General features: G+C 36.4%; 1 pseudogene; it reads left to right on the top strand.

The window, feature by feature from the left end:
* Nucleotides 1–1,153: 1,153 nt before the first annotated feature.
* Nucleotides 1,154–22,896, top strand: LOC126661642 (uncharacterized; annotated as a pseudogene).
* Nucleotides 22,897–23,040: the final 144 nt, after the last annotated feature.

The raw sequence follows: 23,040 nt of genomic DNA, 5'->3' as shown, positions 1-23,040 counted from the left end.
ATTTCTAATTTGTCTTTGGACCGTTGATTGACCGGCCATGACATTCTTCATCACTTCGGACATCTGCTGAATCGCCCCATTAAACATTTGCTGATTTTCTTAAGCAATTCCATTCCTCATTGTTGAAAAATTGCCTTGTGACAAACATGGGTGGGTTGGTGGTAGCTGGCGCGAATAGTCTTCCAAATCTTTGTCAATATCTAGGTCAGTATCATTACATAACTACTAACTCAATCAGCAGGATCGGTTGAGTCCCCTTATACGGCTGTCTGTTTTTCCTTGTCCTTAGCCATGATTGCCGTGATATCAGAGTCTAATTCTTTAGTGAATTTTCCCTGTCTTCTCAATTGAACTCGGCGTTGAGACCGAGTTTGTCTGCAGTCGTCTTCAGAAAGGTTATTTTTTGTGCTAACCATAAAAGCTTCCCCATTGGAGTCGCCAAAAGATGTTTGCCAGGAAATATTCCCTAAACTCGAATTTTTGAATTTGTTAGTGGGTATTGTTTAGGCGTGATGTTTTAATCGGACCAGTGTTCAGATTCGCACAGGACTTTTTGGTTATCAAAGCCAACCAAAAAATATAGAAAAAATAACAAGAAACACCATAAAACGATAGTTTTTTACATCAAATACAATCAGTGTCATTATCTTTACAATTACTACCAAATTTCATAAAATAATTTCACCCAGTACCATTTCTCTCTAAACCAACACGTGGCAAAATCAAATAAAAGAAATTACACAGATATTGGCGTATTGTAGCTGTGGACTTCGTCGGAATTTGACCGGTAACGCATGCATGCTATCGCCAGCGAAATAAACATCGCCTCGCTATTTCTGCTACGGAGACGTTTCCGTCGCTGCTGTGAAGGAGGAAGAGTTGTCGGAATCAAATAGCAATATAAAATTCCAGATACACCGGGGTGAGGAGCATCTGGATATGAACACCCATCTGGGTTTTGTTCAAAAGCCAGAATTTTTCTGGTTAAATCAGCAGCAGTTAATTCTCTGAGAAGGGAATAGTAACTGCTGCGACGACAACAATAAAAACAATTCAATTTTCGACTCTGAAGCATCAGTATAGGAGAAGGCACGTAGCAAGCGGTCACGAGCAGTACCATGCAACTGGGCTTCTCGATCGTTAATGGAGATGAATGCAGATTGGATCGAGCCCAGACAGACTAGAAGTAGCAAAATGTGTGGTTGATGAGAATATACAAAAGAAGGTTAAGGCAACGCCCAAGGAAACCCAACCAAAACTGCCTCATGGACCTGATCTCAAGTGGCGTTACATGTGGAGAGTTGGTGCTCCTCCGCCGAACACTTGCTTCAAAGTATATATATAGTTTCATTCTGATTCATTCATAAAACTTGTTAAATTTCAGTGTTTTAAATAGTGGTTTTTGTTTTGCAGGGATTTAATATGGAGCCTCCAATACCTGAAGGCTTTCCTGAATGGAAGCAAATTATGGACACTTGGGGATCCAAAATGGTCAATGCAGTTCAGGTACTTTTATTCAACCACTTGATTGGTACCTCAGTTCTACCTAGTTTAAAATTTGCAATCTTCTTAATATCATAACCTTAATTTTGTTTAGATGAAACTATCGACCAAATTAAGGATATTATGAGGTTATATTTTCATAGCTTTGAATTCCAGGGGGTCAAATATTTTTACGATTACTGAGCTATAGTTTTTTTTACATAACGGTTATTAGATTATTCATTTATAAAAAAACTATACTGCGATAACTATTGAAGAATAATCAAGATGCAGTTTCCTGCATTTCTCAAGCTAAAGTAGTAGTGCTACCTCAACACATTCATCATGTTTCTAGTTGTAGCAGATTCCTTGCTACTGAAGATTCTGTTACAGCATCAACAAGATGCACATGCTTGAAGGAGAATGAAGTCACAAGGAACACGAGGCTGTTATATGATTTGCCAGCTCATTGCCAGCTCAGCAGATCACATGAGTTTTATGTATAGTTCTATTAATAGCAGTTACTTTTCTAGATTAGCTATATAAGAAGCATTTGTTATAAGCTTCTGCATTGTATTGAATTCTAATCCTTTTCAATCAATAAAAGCTCTCTTTTCTGTTATAGTATCAGAGCTTATTGCTCTTAATTTTTCTTAGCAACCAAACACTTTTCTTTAACGAAAATCAAGCTATTTTCTCAACATCAATGGCGGAAAATATGGGAAGACCAGAAGATCAACCCTCGAATCCTTATTATGTTCACCCTAGTGAGAATCCCTCACTTCTTCTAGTCACTAATGTTCTTACAGGCCCCAATTACCATTCATGGTGTAGAGCTATGAAGAAAGCTCTAATTTCAAAGAATAAGTTGAAGTTTATAGATGGAAGCTACCCTGTGCCACACAGACTGGATCAATCTTTCTCAGCTTGGGAAAGATGTAATACGATGGTGAGTTCTTGGCTTACAAGAGCCGTAAGTAACTCTATTGCTGATAGTATTTCGTGTATTGACAATGCTATAGACATTTGGGAAGATCTTAAGGAGCGTTTTTCTCAAATTGATTCTATTAGAATCTCTGAGTTACAGGAAGAAATATATTCTTTCAAGCAGAACAGTTACAATGTTACAGATTATTATACTCATCTTAAAATGCTTTAGGATGAGTTGTTTAGTCTTCGTCCAATTCCTAATTGTACTTGTAATCCTGTGTGCTCTTGTGCTTTAACAAGAAGCATTAAAAATTACTTTTCAAGTGATAAGGTGATTAGATTTGTTAAAGGTCTTAATGATTCTTTTGGAGTCATAAAAGTTCAGATCATGATGATGGAGCCATTACCACCTATCAACAAAGTGTTCTCTATGGTTGTGCAACATGAGAGACAGCTCAACACAGGAAGTGCAAATGCAGAATCACAGATTTTCTATGCTAGAGGAAATGCTGGAAATACTACTCCAAATTGTGATAATTCTTCTCAGTATGAGAGCACTGCTTGTTATAGCAGAGGGAATCAGAATAATGGGAACACATGTTACTCAGGAGGAAACAATTATGGTTACAAACCAAAGAAGTACAATTTTTCACAAAACAAGAAACCTATATGTTCTTTTTGTGGAATGGAAGGGCACATAGTGGAAATCTGCTACAGAAAGCATGGTTATCCACCAAATTTTCAATCTAAGTTCAAAAGGCCAAGTCAAAGTGCTGCTAACCAGGTTGAACTTCATGAAGGTTTTGTTATTGATGATTCTAGTTATGAGAATATCAATAAAAATGAAGGATGTGAGAAATATGAGGCTGGAGACATAACCATGACTGGTCATTTTCCTTTTACAAAGGATCAATACACAAAGATTCTTTCTCTCATTCAGCAAAATGGGAATTCAGCTCATGTTAATCATATTTATTCTCATTTCAAGCAGGAGGATAATACAGGTACTAATCCTTCTTTTTGTTTTATGGCAAAAGGGACACAGCCAAATGAATGGATTATTGATACTGGAGCCACTGATCACATAACTTGCAATTCTCTATTGCTTAAAAATTCTAAACCTATAACTAATATGGTTGTAAGGTTACCTAATGGGGAGCAAGTTCCTGTTGAAAGAATTGGAGATATTCAACTTTCCCATGATTTGCTGATAGTTGATGTTCTTTATGTCCCACATTTCAGTTTCAATCTTGTTTCAGCAAGCAAACTGACCAATGATCCACATATGTGTTTAATCTTCTATCAAAATACTTGTCTCTTCCAGGATTTGATTCAATCCAAGATGATTGGATCAGCTAGAAAGAGAAAGGGGCTCTATGAACTGCAGTTACATAAGCCTGCCACTTGCTGCAGTTCTACTTCTACAAGTTTGGTCTCTGCAAACTTATGGCACTTCAGATTGGGTCATCCCTCTGATCAGAAAATAAAGAAATTATAGGCTATTGATTCTAGCATTTCATGTTCAAATAAATTTGCTTGTGAAATTTGTCATCTAGGCAAGCAAAAGAAACTTTCTTTTCCCATTAGTGAGTCAAAAACCTCCTGCAATTTTGATTTACTACATATGGACATATGGGGTCCTGTCCCTAAACCTTCTGTTAATGGATACAGATATTTTCTTACTATAGTTGATGATCATAGTAGGTATACTTGGGTTTTTATGTTGCATAATAAATCTGAAACCAGAAGTTATATTCAGATTTTCTTTTCATATGTGGATACTCAGTTTTCAAGCAAAGTGAGAGTTGTTAGAACTGATAATGGACCAGAATTTGACATGAGAGAATTTTACAATTCCAGAGGAACAATTCATCAGAGGTCATGTACTTACACTCCTGAGCAGAACAGTTTGGTTGAAAGAAAACAGCAACATATTCTGAACATTGCCAGATCATTGAAATTCCAATCAGGTTTGCCTATTAATCTTTGGAATCATTGCATTGAGCATGCTGTTCATATCATTAATAGATTGCCATCTCCTGTGATTGATGATGATACTCCTTACAATCTGCTGTTTAACTCTCATGGATCTTATCAAAACCTGAAAGTATTTGGTTGCTTATCTTTTGCTGGAACTATACCTCAGTTGAGAGGTAAATTTGACCCAAGAGCAGTCAAATGTGCTTTCATAGGCTTTCCAGCTCATGTGAAGGGGTACAAACTTTTTGACATCAATTCTAAAAAGTTATTCATCTCAAGAAATGTTGTGTTTTATGAGACAGAATTTCCTCTGTTACATTCTGCTGCATCCACCACAGAAACACCAAAAAGCTGCATTCAACCTTCTTACTCTGATTCTATTGATCCCATGATAGATGTATCTCCTTCTACATCTGTTGCACCTCAAAATAATATACCAAATCCTCCATCTAACATTTTCACTCAAAATGACTTCCCTCCTCTGAGAAGAAGTTCAAGAACCAAAACTCTTCCTTCTAATCTAAAAGACTACCAATGTTCACTTCCTGTATCCTTCTCACCAAACCTCACCTCTCCTCATAGTGTATCTGCAGTACACACTTATGAAAACCTCACTCCTAAACACCAAGCTTTCTCCTCTAAGATTGTTACTCTCACTGAGCCAACTTCATATAATGAAGCTGTTAAACACACACATTGGCAAGAAGCAATGGCAGTTGAATTGAAAGCTCTTGCTGACAATGGTACATGGCAACTAACCAATTTACCTATTGGTAAAAGTCCCATTGGGTTCAAATGGATATACAAAATCAAATATAAGGCTAATGGTGAAGTAGAGAGATTCAAAGCCAGATTAGTGGCAAAAGGATTCACTCAGCAACCAGGCCTTGATTATCTGGAGACATTCTCACCAGTGGCCAAGATGAGCACAATAAGAACTTTGTTGGCTGTAGCATCCATAAAGAATTGGCATTTACATCAACTAGATGTGAATAATGCATTTCTTCATGGAGATTTATCAGAAGAAGTTTATATGTCTGTTCCTCCAGGATTTCAAGCAGCTTCTGGTCAAGTTTGTAAGTTGATTAAGTCTCTTTATGGCTTAAAACAAGCTAGCAGGCAGTGGCACACAAAATTGACTACAACTCTCCTGGAAAAAGGTTTCATCTCTGCTCCTTCAGATCCTTCATTATTCATAAAGACTACTGATGCTTCCTTCATTGCATTATTAGTCTATGTAGATGATATAATTCTGGCTAGTGATTCTTTTACTGAAATTGCTTCTGTCAAGCAACATCTACATCAGCTGTTCAAAATAAAGGGTCTTGGAAATCTTAAGTTCTTTCTGGGTCTTGAAGTGGCCAGAAACATATCAGGCATCAATCTGTGTCAAAGGAAATATACATTAGATCTTCTTACTGAAACTAGTTTTACTCTTTCAAAACCAGTTTCCACTCCAATGGTTCATTCTCATAAACTTTCTGCTACATATGGTACACCTCTCACTGATGCTTTACCATATAGACAGCTCATTGGCAAACTATTATACCTACGCACCACAAGACATGATATCAGTTTTGCAGTACAGCAGCTTTCTCAGTTCATGTCTTCTCCTACTGATGTGCACCTCAAATCTGCTCACATAGTTCTTAGATATTTGAAAGCCTCTCCAGGTCAAGGACTGTTCTTTTCCTCAGACTCTTCTCTTACTTTGCAAAGTTTTGCTGATTCTGACTGGGCAGCTTGTCTTGACACAAGAAAGTCAGTGTCTGAATTCTGTGTTTTCCTTGGTAAGTCTCTCATATCTTGGAAATCCAAGAAACAGACTACAGTGTCAATATCTTCTTCAGAAGCTGAGTACAGGGCTCTAGCCACTCTTACTTGTGAACTTCAATGGATTTTGTATCTTTTAAAAGATCTGCAACAACCTCATTCTCAAGCTATTGTTATTTACTGTGACAATCAGTCAGCTATTCAACAAGCACACAATTCTGTGTTCTATGAGAGAACAAAGCATATTGACATTGATTGCCATGTCATTCGTGACAAACTGTGTCAAAAGATTGTGAACTTACTGCCAGTTTCTTCAGCTAAACAGTTAGCAGACTGCTTCACAAAGGCTTTGCCTCCATCTCTTTTTTCAGTGGCAATTTCCAAGTTGGGCTTGCTTGATCTCTACGCTCCAGCTTGTGGGGGGGTATTGAAGAATAATCAAGATGCAGTTTCCTGCATTTCTCAAGCTAAAGCAGTAGTGCTACCTCAGCACATTCATCATGTTTCTAGTTGTAGCAGATTCCTAGCTACTGAAGATTCTGTTACAACATCAACAAGATGCACATGCTTGAAGGAGAATGAAGTCACAAGGAACACGAGGCTGTTATATGATTTGCCAGCTCAATCCAGCTCATTGCCAGCTCAGCAGATCACATGAGTTTTATGTGTAGTTCTGTTAATAGCAGTTACTTTTCTAGATTATCTGTATAAGAAGCATTTGTTATAAGCTTCTGCATTGTATTTGTTGGGTCCAGCAGTAGCTCAAGAGGGGGGGGTGAATTGAGACTTAAAAACTTTTGCTTAAATATGTAAAGCTAATGGAATAGCTTCGTCCTGATGAATGTAAAGTCTTCACAAGCTAATCAAATATGGATCAGTTTGAGAGCTGCGTGATATAGACTTATGAAAACCTTTTTAACAGAGTATAAAAATAGAGATGATGTAAAGTTATGTTTAGTTTAAATGAAAAGCTTTCTTTCAAAAACAGTTTTAGATGAAGCTAAAGTAAAGCAGAAACTAAAGCATAAAACTGAACACCAGATTTTTATAGTGGTTCGGCAACCCTGCCTACATCCACTCCTTAAGGATCCCCATCCTTAAGTATTCCACTCTGAGATCTCTATTACGGGCTAGAGATAAAGCCAATAAGAATACAACCCTAGTTCTACCCAGAAGCTAGTCTGTAACTTACAAGCTGATTTGATAGCTTCAGCAAACTAATACCCTTTGAAGAATAAATCTGATTCTACCCAGAACCTATTCTATTCCTCACAAGATGATTACAGAAAGATGGTATGAACTCTCACTCAAACTATTCCTAGTTTTCTTTGAGATAAATCACCACGGATTGAAAGCTCTTGAGAGTGTGGAAACTTGATCTTTTTCACTTGATTTCCCACACCTTTGCAAATGGAGAAGAATGCCTTTTATAGACTCCAAGAATCTTCTAGAGAGTAGGGCTGAGTCACATCAGGATATTCCTTCAATTCTTATCCTCTATGCAAGGTGTACATGGTGACAAGAGGAGGAGCCTATTCTAGGCTGATCTGGCCAATCAGGTTGAGCTCAGGTTTGTTTGGTAGTGCTGGCAGCCTGATTGCAGTACAAGGTACACTGACAACCTGATAGTGCTGGGCTGGTATATTTCAAGCTGATTCCGAAAATACCCTCCTTCATTGTTGCTAGAGGAAAGATCAAGATGCTTCTAGAAATTGGGCCTTGCAATAATTCAATCAACACATTAGTGGGCTTTAGTTATCATCAAAACAAGGGATAAAAAATAAGGGCCTATAGCCAACAATCTCCCCCTTTTTGATGATGACAAAACCTTTCCATTTGCAAGATAGGAATATTTCTAGAAGAGTAGTATGAGTTATTTAGCATGCTCCCCCTGAATGTATGGCATATATGAAGAAGCTAAATAAAACAGTTTCATAAATGACATGCCATGAAATATGATCATAAATGCACAAGGCAGTAAAAGCTTTAACAAGCTAACAAAATACCATGAAAAGAGGGGCTACTACTCCCCCTTTTTGTCAGTCATCCAAAAAGGCAAAATAAACCAAGTTCAGAAATAAAAAGACAACATAAACAAAACATAAGTAAATCAGGTTCAGAAAACAGGCTAATTCAATTAGCTTCACAGTTCTTCAGGCCTGTCCTTTGACCCAGGCTGACCCTTCGGTATTGGAACAGTCTTGAAAGAGCAGCTTGATCGAGTTGACCGTCTGATGGGCAGCTTGGGAGGTCTGGAGGCTGGTTCAGTTTTGGTTGACAGTCTGTCAGAGTCAGATGCTTTCTTCTTGGGGAGGCTGATGACCGGAGCTGGAACAGGATTAGCTTCAGATTGAGCTAAATTGACTATCTTGGAGAATTCTGCTTTCATAGCTAGCATGCTCTGGTCAAAGGTATTCCTGCAAAAATTCTCAAAGACAGCAAATTTACTCATTAGCTCCGAAGGCAAATTAGCCTGAGGAATAGGTTCACTAGGAGCTTCGTCTTTGGGATCTGCAGAGATAGCTTCTGGATCAGCAATCTTGACTGTGTTATCAGAATGAGGCTCAGTCTGATTTGCTTTCTCAGCACTTTGTTCGCCAACTGATTCTTCAGATTCCTTGTCCCGTGAGGTCTTCAGTAGGCCACCTATGATCCTATCAGCTTCAGTCTTGGCAGGGGCCTTTAGCTTCTGTTTGTTTTTCCCAGAAGCTAATCTTTGGATGGCAGCTTTCCTCATTAGCAGAGGCTCATTGTCTGATGAGCTGATATCTTTCTCACTGGATTCCTTATCTGAACCATTCTTCACACTGTCAAGAGAGTTGGTTTTGGAGGAGCCAGAATCACCTACCTCCACAGTTTCAGTTTTCTCACTTTCAACTTGTTTCTCCTGTTTAATCTTCTTAACAGCTTGAAAACTCCCAGATTCAATACCTCTCTTCTTAGTACGAGTAGTAAACAGCTTGGACACCACATCAGTATCAGCAATATATGAACATTTATAGGCAGATAAATTCACTCCTAAATGTTTAAACAGCAGGGTCAAATGCATTCCATAGGGCAGATTTTTGTTCTTTTTCACACCAAGCATAACAGTCATTAGTAAGTAGCACAGGTTGTAGGGTTTTAGCTTGACTAAATGCCACATGAAAAAGAGCTCAATACTGCTAACATAATCGTGACTACCAGATTTGGGGGCAATGAAGCATGTAAGGAATTTGTGAATGACCCTTAGTCTAGGAATGAGAGATGCAGAGCTAACATGTTCGGAACCTTTTACCTCGGATTGAGCGGTGGCCAGAGCTTTGAATGTACCTTCGTTGAAGCCCGTGTGTTGACAGACTTCTTTCTTCGTAGCACCTTTAGTTCCTTGGTTAGGGATCTGGAAAGCCTCGGATAGTGTTGATAGTGTGATGAGGCACTTCTTTTTCCTGAGAGTCACCGTGAACTCTGTTTTCCCTTTCGGTTTGAGTGAGTTATAGAACTCATTCACCAATTCTTCATATATCCCAGTTTTGATCTGAATGAAGGCTGTCCATTGTTGAGCTTCAAACCATTCCTTGAAGGAGAATTTTTCTTTGCCGTAGAATGCCCAATCGATTGATTTGGGAGGGATGAGAGTTCTTCTCGGTTGCTCAGATGATTCTGACTTGGGTGTGCTTTCAGTCATGCCAAAAAGGAATTCGGCTGTTGTTCTACTTCCTTCGGGTTCCTCAATGATTTTTGCAGGTCTCTTGCCCATGGTGAGAGGTGATGATAAGAAGAAGAAGTTGTTTTGGAGAGGAAGATGAGGTGTGCGGCGGTTTTGGAGATGAGGTGGAATAGATAATTAGGTTTTAATGAGATGGGTAGGGTAAGTGGGGTAAGTGGGGTAAGTGGGGTAAGTGGGAGAGAGAGTGGGCTTTTTAAGAACCATATAGGAGTTTTGGGCTTTTGAGTGATTGTCTTTACTTCGGCCCAAAAAAGAGGTAATCTGGTTAGCCTTGGCCCTGAGCTGATTTAATACCTGTTTCTGAAAATGAAAGCTAAAGACAGAAATGATAAAATAAAATAAAATAAAATAAAATAAAAGAGAGAGAGAGAGAATGTGTATTTGCCAAAGTGATTGAGTTTGAACTTGTTTAAGAACTGATCTTCATTAGTCCAAGTTCTCCTCTTATTTTGCAATACTGATCTTCAGAGAGAGGTTTGGTGAAGATGTCTGCAAGCTGATTTTCAGTAGGCACAAAGATTAGCTTGATGTCGCCAGCTTGAACATGATCTCTAATGAAGTGATGTCTGATCTCAATGTGCTTTGTTCTTGAGTGTAGCACAGGATTTTTTGACAAGTTGATGGCACTTGTGTTGTCACATAGAATGGGGATGAGTTTATAGATTAGCTCATAGTCCTCAAGCTGCTGCTTGATCCATATAATCTGGGCAACACAGCTTCCAGCAGCTATGTATTCAGCTTCAGCAGTGGATAAGCTAACAGAAGTTTGCTTTTTGCTTTGCCATGAGACTAATGAGCTTCCTAGGAATTGACATCCTCCTGAAGTGCTTTTTCTATCAATTTGACAACCTGCAAAATCAGCATCACTATACCCAACCAAATCAAATGAAGTAGCCCTTGAATACCATAAGCCTAATTCATCAGTCCCAAGTAAATATCTATGAATGCGTTTGACAGCAATAAGATGAGATTCTTTTGGGTTAGCTTGAAAGCGAGCACATAAACAAACACTAAAGTGAATATCAGGTCTACTAGATGTAAGATAAAGAAGGGATCCAATCATACCTCGGTAGAGCTTAATGTCTACCTCTTTACCTTTTTCATCTGTAGTTAGCTTGGTAGTTGTGCTCATTGGTGTTCGGCTTTCCTTAGCTTCTGTCATTTTGAACTTTTTGAGGAGTTCTCTTGTATATTTAGTTTGACAGATAAAAATCCCATCTTGACTTTGCTTAATTTGAAGACCGAGAAAGAAAGTGAGTTCTCCCATCATACTCATTTCAAACTCATTCTTCATTAGCTCTGCAAACTGATTGCACAAGCTGCTTTGAGTAGCTCCAAACACAATATCATCTACATATACTTGGACAATGATGATTTCTTTCTGACTTCTCTTGGTGAAGAGTGTGGTGTCAACTTTGCCTCTTACAAATTCGTTTTCAAGAAGAAATTTGCTCAGCCTATCGTACCAGGCTCTAGGAGCCTGTTTTAGCCCATATAGAGCCTTGGTTAGCTTGTAGACATAATCAGGTTTAGCAGCGTCTTCAAAACCAGGGGGCTGATTGACATAGACTTCTTCTTCTAGATATCCATTGAGAAAGGCACTTTTGACATCCATCTGGAAAAGCTTGAAGTTCTTGTGGCAAGCAAAGGCACATAACATTCGAATAGCTTCAAGTCTAGCAACCGGGGCAAATGTTTCATCAAAGTCTATTCCTTCAGCCTGATTGTAACCTTTAGCTACCAATCTTGCTTTGTTTCTGACCACATTTCCATCTTCATCAAGTTTGTTCCTAAACACCCACTTAGTTCCAATGATAGACTGATTCTTTGGTTTAGGAACCAATTGCCAGACTTTGTTTCTCTCGAATTGATTTAGCTCCTCCTGCATAGCTATTAGCCAGTTTTCATCAGCTTCAGCTTCTTCAATTGTCTTTGGTTCGATCTTAGATACGAAGGCTATGTTTCCTATCATATTTCTCAGTTTGCTCCTTGTAACTAGCCTGTCTGAAGGACTGGAAAGAAGATTTTCTTTAGAGTGATCTTTGTGGTATCTCCATTCGGTTGGTAGATCAGTGTGGATCTGTTCGTCATTATTAGCTTGGAGATCATTAGCTTGCTGATCATCTTCCCAGTTCAGAAACTCCTTTTGCTGATCATTATCAGGCTGAGCCTGATTGAACAGTTCTGTAGTTGTATCTCCAGATTGAGCTGTTTCATTAGCTTGAGGTGTCTTTTCTTGGTTTGAACCTGTTTCTTCATCATCAACAGATTCTCTCCTTGATAGAGAGGGATTAGTTTCACTAAAAACAACATGAATAGATTCTTCAACAACAAGTGATGTTTTGTTGAAGACTCTATAAGCTTTGCTATGATCTGAGTAGCCTAAGAAGATACCTTCAGTAGCTTTGGCATCAAATTTAGCAAGCTGATTCTTGTTGTTATTGTGAATAAAACATTTACAACCAAAAACTTTGAAATAGCTTAAGTTTGGAGTTTTACCTTTCCAGAGCTCATAAGGAGTCTTTTTCAGAATAGATCTTACCAAAGCTCTGTTTTGAATATAACAGGCTGTGCTAATAGCTTCGGCCCAGAAGTATTTGGGTAGCTTGGCTTCATTGATCATGGTTCGAGCCATTTCTTGAAGGGTTCTGTTCTTTCTCTCAACCACTCCATTTTGCTGGGGAGTTCTAGGTGCTGAGAAGTTGTGAGTGATTCCATTATCGTTGCAAAACTCCTCAAATAGCTTATTTTCAAATTCCCTTCCATGGTCACTTTGAACGGTGGAAATCTTTAGCCCTTGTTGATTTTGAATTCTTTTGCAGAGATTTGAGAATTTCTCAAAGGCTTCATCTTTGTGAGCAAGAAAAAGAACCCAAGTGAGTCTTGAATAATCATCCACAATCACAAAGGCGTAAGACTTACCTCCCAAGCTAGTTGGAGTGATTGGACCAAAAAGGTCAAGGTGAAGTAGCTCCAGAGGTCTACTAGAGTTTAGCTGTCCTTTAGATTTGAAGGATGATCTGGTTTGCTTCCCCTTTTGACATGCATCACAAATGGAATCTTTTTCGAATTTTAGGCTGGGCAGTCCTTCCACAAGCTGATAGATTGATAATTTGCTGATTAGCTTCATACTTGCATGGCCTAATCGTCTGTGCCATAGCCAACAATTTTCTTCAATGGTAGCGAGACATAGATCAGACTCATTAAGTTTCTCTAGATCAATGAGATATATGTTGTCTACTCTATCTCCAATGATTAGAGTTTGGTTGCTAGACAAGTCTTGAACTTCGCATTTGTTAGGTTCAAAAATCACTCTTCTGTTTTTGTCACATAGCTGGCTGACACTGAGTAGGTTGAATTGTAACCCGCTGACCAGAGATACATCTTCGATAGGATGATTAGTCCCAATAGTTCCTGAACCGATAATTTTAGCTTGACTGTTGTCTCCAAAGCTAACTGATCCTCTTCCATTTAGTTTGAGCTGGGTGAACTTGGATTTGTCACCCGTCATATGCCTAGAGCATGCACTGTCCACGTACCAGTTGTCATGTGCCTTTTTGCTCCTTAGGCAAACCTGAAAAGATCAGTTAGTTTTAGGTACCCAAGCTAAATTGGGTCCTGATGGGTTAGCTTTGACATATAAGTTGTTCCGAGTCTGATTACCTTGAGTGGCTTTCTTTTTGAAATTGCAAAATTTATCCGAGTGGCCTTTTCGGTTACAGTAAAAGCAAGATTCTTTAGTGACAAAAGGTTGGGCTTGATAGTTAGATCGAGATGGGCCAACCATGGCTTTCACAAACTGAGTAGCTTTGGGTTCTTGAATTTTTAAAGAATCATACCCAATGCCAGCTTTGCTTTTAGATAAGCGCATATCAGTAGTTCCAAGGAGCATGTCAAGATTGGATCTACCTTTTGTGAAAGTCTCAAGATCTCGAGTTAAGCCAACGATTTTGATTTTCAGATTTTCATTGAGTCTAGCAAACATTTTCTTAACATTGTTTGAAACTTCAAGTTCAGTTTGGAGAAATCTGATTTGGGATTTAGAGTGTCTAAGCTCTTCAATCAGATCGCTCGAAGGCTGAGTGAGATTAGCTTCAAGCTGATCAACATCAGTCTTAAGCTGATTAGTTTGATTAGCGCTAGCATGGTCAGGCTGGCTAGTCAAATTATCAGCTTCTGCGATCTTGTATTTTCCTTTTAGATTTAGATATTTTAAAGAAACCTTGGTGTATTCTTTGAAAAGAGCATTATATAAATCTTGAAGATCAAGAGAGCTAATGTCAAGAGTTTTTACCTCATGATCAATTTCTGAACTGTCAGCTTCTGAACATTGATTAGGTTGAGATCCTTCAGCATTGTCTTGGGGATCACACTCTTCTCCTATTTTGGCCATTAAGCAAACAATGGCATTTCCTGGTGTTTCTTCTTCTGAGCTGGATGCTTCACTGTCACTCCATGTGGCTTTCATAGCTCTATCAAATCTTTCTTTCCGATATCTTTTCTTTAGCTTTGGGCAGTTAGCTTTGAAATGATCCGGGCTGTTACATTCAAAGCAGTTAGCTTCCAGTGTTTCCTTCTTAGCTTCAGGTCTGGGATTGTATGATTTCTTGAAGTCATTCCTGTATCTTCTTCCACCTTTCTTGTACATCTTCTGAAACTTTCGAGTCATGAGAGCTATTTCTTCTTCTGAGTTATCTGAATCACTCTCTTGATTGACAGTTTTTAGAGCTAGATCAGTTTTCTTCTTTTTATCGAAGACTGATTCTTTCCCTTTCTTAATTAGCTCGTGAGTGAACAGCGAACCCATTAGCTCGTCCAGGGAGTAATCTTTTAGATTTCTTGCTTCAAAGATGGCATCTACCTTGCTGTCCCATTTATCGGTAAGAGATCTTAGAACCTTTTTCACAAGTTCTTCTTCTCTTATGTTTTCCCCGAGACTCTTCATTCCATTTACAATATTTGAAAGGCGAGTGCTTAGCTCCTGAATAGATTCATTAGGTTGCATCTGGAACAGCTCATACTGTCTCTTTAGCATGTTGATTTTGGATTCTTTAACCTGATCTGTTCCTTCAAACGTGGTTTGAAGTTTTTCCCATGCTTCTTTTGCTGTTGAGCATCCTCGAATTCGATTATACTCGGTGGCATCTAATGCACAATGAATCATGTTGATAGCTTTGGCATTGAGCTGAACAGCTTTCCAATCTTCATCGGTGTACTCTTCTTCAGTCTTTTCTCTTCTAGTTCCATTAGATTCAGTAAGTGATGGAGGTGTGATTCCTTTCAAAATGATTCTCCAGCATTCAATGTCATAGGCCTGCACAAAATTTTTCATTCTATTTTTCCACCAATCATAGTTAGATCCATTAAAGAGTGGAGGTCTCGAAACTGAACTCCCTTCTGGTACCCCAGAAGCACTAGAAACGCCTGTTGAGCTAGTAGCCATTAGGATCACTTTGGCAAGCTGGAATATTAGCTTGAGCGAATATAACCTGCTTTGATACCAATTGTTGGGTCCAGCAGTAGCTCAAGAGGGGGGGGGGGGGGGGGGTGAATTGAGACTTAAAAACTTTTGCTTAAATATGTAAAGCTAATGGAATAGCTTCGTCCTGATGAATGTAAAGTCTTCACAAGCTAATCAAATATGGATCAGTTTGAGAGCTGCGTGATATAGACTTATGAAAACCTTTTTAACAGAGTATAAAAATAGAGATGATGTAAAGTTATGTTTAGTTTAAATGAAAAGCTTTCTTTCAAAAACAGTTTTAGATGAAGCTAAAGTAAAGCAGAAACTAAAGCATAAAACTGAACACCAGATTTTTATAGTGGTTCGGCAACCCTGCCTACATCCACTCCTTAAGGATCCCCATCCTTAAGTATTCCACTCTGAGATCTCTATTACGGGCTAGAGATAAAGCCAATAAGAATACAACCCTAGTTCTACCCAGAAGCTAGTCTGTAACTTACAAGCTGATTTGATAGCTTCAGCAAACTAATACCCTTTGAAGAATAAATCTGATTCTACCCAGAACCTATTCTATTCCTCACAAGATGATTACAGAAAGATGGTATGAACTCTCACTCAAACTATTCCTAGTTTTCTTTGAGATAAATCACCACGGATTGAAAGCTCTTGAGAGTGTGGAAACTTGATCTTTTTCACTTGATTTCCCACACCTTTGCAAATGGAGAAGAATGCCTTTTATAGACTCTAAGAATCTTCTAGAGAGTAGGGCTGAGTCACATCAGGATATTCCTTCAATTCTTATCCTCTATGCAAGGTGTACATGGTGACAAGAGGAGGAGCCTATTCTAGGCTGATCTGGCCAATCAGGTTGAGCTCAGGTTTGTTTGGTAGTGCTGGCAGCCTGATTGCAGTACAAGGTACACTGACAACCTGATAGTGCTGGGCTGGTATATTTCAAGCTGATTCCGAAAATACCCTCCTTCATTGTTGCTAGAGGAAAGATCAAGATGCTTCTAGAAATTGGGCCTTGCAATAATTCAATCAACACATTAGTGGGCTTTAGTTATCATCAAAACAAGGGATAAAAAATAAGGGCCTATAGCCAACAGTATTGAATTCTAATCTTTTTCAATCAATAAAAGCTCTCTTTTCTGTTAATAACCATAAAAATATTTAACCCGCTTCTAGCATATGACAGTATATATGTTAGAGAAACATAATTCAGTTGGTTTGCAATATCAACTTAACTTAATTTGTTCAGAAAATAATATATATATACACCATCAAACTAATAACCTACAGAGACATATAACTTTTTATATATATATTTTCATGTAATTTTTCCGCAGGCCGCAGCTGAACTTGGTGCAATTGGATTCGGTTTACCTAAGGATTCATTTACATCTCTAATGAAAGAGGTAAATTAATAATTTAACTGAACAATTTTATCTCAAATCTTGATGTATATATATATTGTACTATTTTGTCCCTAAGTTGCATTTTCATTTGTTTTTTTGTTTTTGTTATGGATTAAAAGGGACCACAGCTTCTTGGACCAACAGGGAGCGACCTAAGGCAACATAGTGAGGAAGGGACAGTGTTTGCAGGATACCATTATGATACTAACTTTTTATCCATCCATGGAAGAAGTAGGTTTCCTGGTCTCAACATATGGCTCAGGAATGGTCTCAAAATTCAGGTTCAGGTTCCTCCTGGATGCCTCTTCCTTCAGACCGGAAAGCAGGTATATATCTTCCCTATATAGCAAGATAAATTAACATATAAAAATTGATAAACATATCAGGATTAAGAAACTATGAAAGTTGTAGTCCAATATCACCAAAACAATTCATAAAAGGCAAAATAATTTTTCAGTTTTGATAATTTTATCAAATGTATCCCTAAAAGTTGGACATTCTAGTTCTTTAATTTCGAGAATTGTGAAAAATACTACAAACCCTTAAATTAAAACCTATATCTACAGATACATAATCTTCATTTTAAACTCACGTAAACCTTCATAGACTGAAATTAAAGATCAATTATGTAAAATAATCATACATGAAATCAAAAAAATTTAAAAATAAATTCAAAATATTGGGGCTTACCGGAATGTCCAAATTAATTTTTAGGGATATGGATGGTAAAATTGTCAAATTTGTGGATATTAAAAATTAGCTAGCCTTCGGTTTTTCGGTCAGTTCGGTTAACCACTAGTTAAAATCAAACCAAAACAAAAAACCATATTTTTTTATAATTTGAAACCAAACCAATCCATTTTAACCATTATAACCAAATCAAAATTAATTTCGGGTTAGTTTGGATCGGATTAATGGTTTGGTTCGGTTTTTGCTCACCCCTACCCATACCCACCCATTATATAAAAGGTATGGTTTATAAAAGGGTAGTTATTTGTTAAATGGGTAAAATCTTCCAACCCATTAAAATACAGGAAATTACACCCTATGTCTCAATATTTATAAAAGTATACGTTAGCGACTAAAAAAAAAAAAATTATATGCAGAAATCTCTCATTTTATTTTTCATCTTTTTATTTATACCTCAAAACATTTATAAGCCAATTTTACCCCTCATCAAGAGTTAATGAATGAAGGAATAGGTGGCGGTTGGACCAAAAATGGTCTGACCCGTCAGGAGATGGTGATCGGAGCGGCGGTCAACGGTGGTCGGACCGGCGGTGGACGGCGGTCATCGGTGGTCGGACCGGCGGTCATCGGTGGCGGTCGGCGGTGAACAGCGACGGTCGGCGGTCAACAGTGGTCTATGGTCGGCAGTCAACAGTGGTGAGTCGGTCAACTGTTCTGCTCAAATATTAAAGGAACTAAATAAAATGGCATTTTGCTCTTAGTGAGGTTTGAACCCATGACCTTCCCCCCTTTAGCTAAGAGCCTAATCACTGATGCAAAGTTTATTTGTTGCATCTGTTTACTCTTTATTATATATATAAATACTCTACAATAATTTATGAAAGTGCATGCAAACTAAATCTAAACCTATTGTAAACTTGTTGTCAACCTGAAATAAATTATATATAATTTTAAAATAACTTTTTTTCGGTAATATACTTATTATAAATTAATTTTTTTAACGCTAACTATACAAATGCAGATTATATTATAATATATATTTTAAAAGATTTACAATTTTTTATCAATTTTTTTTATTTTCTTTCAATTTTTTTAAATTTATTGAAACTTTTCTTTTATAATTTGACTAGTTTAAAAGATAAATTAAATGTCAATCGAAAATCAATTACAAATAAACTGACAATCAACCACATATCAACTAAATGTCAACCAAATATCAATAATATTTTGTTTTCCTTTTCCTTCTGCGATACATTTCAAAACAATTATTACTATTTTTTTAATATTGACTAACGTCGGTTTCTACTGTTTTGACAGGTTTGCTTAAATCTGTTGAAACTCTTATTTTATAATTTTCCAAATTTTAAATATCAAACAAATGTCAACAAAAGATCAATCAAATATTTTCATTATCTTTGACAACATTTATTTATTTAAATATTAGTTATTGTAATCTATTATCAATTACATATAAATTTGATCTTTACATGTAAAATGTTAATCGTGGTTGTCGGTTTACAATTCTGGTCAAATATTAAAAAAATTAAATAAAAATCATTTTTCTCTCAATGGAATTCGAACCCATTTCAAAACAATTATTACTATTTTTCCCTTTTAAATGTGGGCAAACGTTTACTTCTAATGTTTTGACGGGTTTGCTTTAATCAGTTGAATCACTTATTTAAAAAAAATCACATTTAAAAGTCATATAAATGTCAACAATAGATCAATCAAATGTCAACTTAAAATCAACTAAAAGTCAACTTAAAATCAACTAAATGTCAACCATAAATTAACCGAATGTCAACTAAATATTTAAATTATCTTCAACAAAATTTATTTATTTAGATATTATATATTTAAATATGTTATCAATTACATATAAATTTGAAATCAAATTAAATTTATCTTTACATGTATAAAGTCAACCGTGGAGTCGCCCGACATTTGTGGTACAACATTTAAAAGGTTAAATAAAATATCATTTTGCTTTGGTGGAATTGGAATTCAAAACTTCTTCCGTGACACATTTCAAAACTATTATTACTATTTTTAATATTGATAAGTGACGATTTATACTGTTTTGAAGAGTTCGCGTAAATTTATTGAAGCCATTATTTTATAATTTTATCAAATTCTAAAGATCAACTAAATGTCAACTAAAATTAACTAAATGTCAACCGTAAATCAACTAAATGTCAACCGTAAATCAACTAAATGTCAACCGCAAATCAACTAAATGTCAACCGTAAATCAATTTAATGTCAACCGAAGATCAACCAAATATTTTTATTATCTTTAATGAAATTTATTTATTTAAATATTAATTAGTGAATTTTTTTTATCAATTTCATATAAATTTGAAATCAAATTAAATTTTATCTACATGTAAAATATCAAATCAAATTTATTACTATTTTTTATTTCTTAATGTTGACAAGTGACGATTTTTACTGTTTTGAAGAGTTCGCTTAAATTTGTTAAAGCCATTATTTTATAATTTTACCAAATTTTAAAGATAAATTAAATGTCAACTAAAATCAACTAAATGTCAACCGTAAATCAACTAAATGTTAACCGCAAATCAACCAAATATTTTCATTATCTTTAATGAAATTTATTTATTTAAATATTAATTACTGTATTAATTCCATATAAATTTGAAATCAAATTAAATTTAACATCTACATGTAAAATATCAAATCAAATTTAATATCTACATGTAAATGATAAACCAAATTTCAATAAAGATCAGTTGAATGTCAACCAAATTTCAATCTAATGTCATCTGAAGATCAACCAAATGTATTTTATAAGGGTGTGTATATATTTTATATATAGTGAAAGCTAACAACATCCGGAGGTGGCCGACGGCTGCATAGCGGGGTCGCCGGAAGTTAGCTGGAGGTGTCCGGAGTGTGAATGGTGGCTGCTCGGAGATGGTCGGAGGGTCGACGGAAGTTACCCGGAAGTGGCTATGGCCGGAGGGTCGACGTAAGGTTGCCGAAGGGTGGATGGTGGGTGCCTGGAGTAATCAAAATGTATATGAAGGGTCGTCGGAAAACTGCCCAGCAAGTCGCCGGAAAACTGTCCAGAAAGTCGCCGAAAAACTGCACGGAAAGTCGCCGGAAAACTGCCCATAAAATCGCCGGAAAACTGCCTGGAAAGTTGCTGGAAAACTGTCCGGAAAGTCGCCGGAAAACTGTTCGAAAAGTCGCTGGAGAACTGCCCGGAAAGTCGCCGGAAAACTGTCCGGCCGGAAAACTGCCTGAAAACTCCCCGAAAAGTTGCTGGAAAACTGTCCGAAAAGTCACCGGAAACTGCCTGAATAGTTGCCGAAAAGTTGTCTGAAAGTCGCCGTAAAACTGCCCGGAAAAGTCACCGGAAGTTGGCCGGAAATTGGTCGGCCGGCGGTGGTCGGCTGGAGATGGTTGCCCGACGGTGGTTGGTTAGTGGGCTGGTCAAACCAAAAGGTATATTGTATATGAGGATAATATTTGTCTTTTTCTTAAAGCCTAATTACTTAAAAAAATCACACCTTATAACATTTTTTCGTTTATACCCTCACGTAGGAAAAAGTTAATTTATACCTTTTTTTTTATTTTTCATTTTCATCTCTACCCTAATATTTAGATTTTTGACAATTAAATTAATTAAAGGATGAAAACATTATAAATGATTAATAATATTAATTTTTAATTGGAATATAAGCTAAATATAAGGATCATTTTGAATATTTTTCCAAATAAAAAGAAGTCAAATTAGCTATTTAGGGTAGAGACGAAAATGAAAAATTAAAAAAAAGGTACAAATGGACTTTTTCCTATGTCAGGGTATAAACGAATAAATGTTATAAGATGAAGGTTTTTTAAGTAAAAGGCCTTTTCTTAATAAAAATATGCCTATTTTATGTTTTGTGGTATTTTTAAAAACTTTTTTTTTTGAGATATATTTGCATACAAATAAATGGTGAGGTATAAATGAATGGAAAGGTATATTTTAATGAATTTGTGTACTTAGCCCATTAAAATAAGGGTAATAAAAGGGTTTGACACGGGTACCCACATTCTACCCATAATGATCCAATAGGCAAAATTGGTTGAATGACACATGTCAATTTAAGAGTATTTGAGTTTTTTTAGAATATCAAATAAATTTTAAATTTCAAAAATAATATTCAAAAATCGTAATGAACCAAACTATTTTTTCTCGGAAAATATTTTTTTTCAGAAAATAATTTTTTTTAGGAAATATTTTTTTTTCAGAAAATAATTTTTCCAAAAAATACTTTTTTTTCCAGAAAAAACTTTTTTGTTGGAATTTTTTTCGGAAAATACTTTTTTGCAGAAAGTATTTTTTTCCGGAACATATTCGCTCTAAAAATTTCTCTCTAAAATTTATTAATTCTCACAAGATGTACAATTAAAATGTTATATAATTGAAATTTTAATAAGTCAATTTTTAACATTATACATATAAAATGGATTAATGGGTGGGTTAGGGTCATATAGAGTTAGAAGGGTATGGGCACCTATATAAAATTAAAACGGGTCATAAATGTGTAGATTATCCATTTATAACCTTACCCATTTAAACCCAACCCAAACCCACCCATTTGCCACCTCATAGTTATGGATAGAAGCCTTTATTTTGACTTGATTTGTTTTCTCAAAAATTTTGACTTGATGAATATTGAACAACATATATAGTAAAAATTGTTTTATTCTGGCTGAATTTATATGGTTTTGACTGCAGATAGAATGGTTAACTGGAGGAGAATGCATGGCCGGTATGCATGAAGTTGTGGTCACTGATAGAACAAAACAAGCAATCAAAAAGGCTTCCCAGCAGAATCGCAGCTTATGGCAACTTTCCAAATAGAATATAAACCGAATATTTGGATGTTTGGTTTGCTTTTAACCTTAAAAAGAAATCAATTAGGTTTAAATATAAACCGAACCAAAAATAACCAAACAAAGTTACACTTTCTCATAAATTCGGTTTGCTTTAATTTTTTAAAAATAGGAAATTTCGGTTCGGTTTGGTTTTGACCGAATGCCGTATAATTTGAACTCGAAACCTTTGTTATTTGGGTTTTATCTTCTATTTAATTTAACAGATTTGGGTTTGATTATTTTGTGATTTGCAGCTATTTTCAAACATTCCATCGGATGCTGTGTTGAAGCCGTTGGGGCACTTTGCAGAATCACCACTCGCTGGGAATTATCCGCCTTTGTTAGAAGGAGAGTTTATGGAAAAAGAGCTCTCAGCAATCAACCTAAATGCAAAAATAGGGGCTTGATCAGTATAATTAAGCCTCTAGCATCTTTTAACTGGTAAACCCTAAGCACGTTCTACAATAAATATGGGGTTTACTGTAATGACGTGGTAGACTCGGTCTACCTAAGAATTTCTCGTATGTAATGTTAATGTTTCAGCATCTTTGATTCGGTAACGTAATGAACTTAATCTTAGATTTTTTTATGTAATGAACTTAATTTCCTACTCTTTTGTTTATTTGCGTACGTGTTTGCTATATATATTGAGAGTTTGATTGTTAGGCCACACAAACATGTTGTGTTTTATCTCAAGGT

Source organism: Mercurialis annua, linkage group LG8 (genome assembly GCF_937616625.2).
Source record: "Mercurialis annua linkage group LG8, ddMerAnnu1.2, whole genome shotgun sequence".
In the NCBI taxonomy this organism is placed as follows: Eukaryota; Viridiplantae; Streptophyta; class Magnoliopsida; order Malpighiales; family Euphorbiaceae; genus Mercurialis; species Mercurialis annua.
This window is presented reverse-complemented; position numbering and strand designations above follow the sequence as displayed.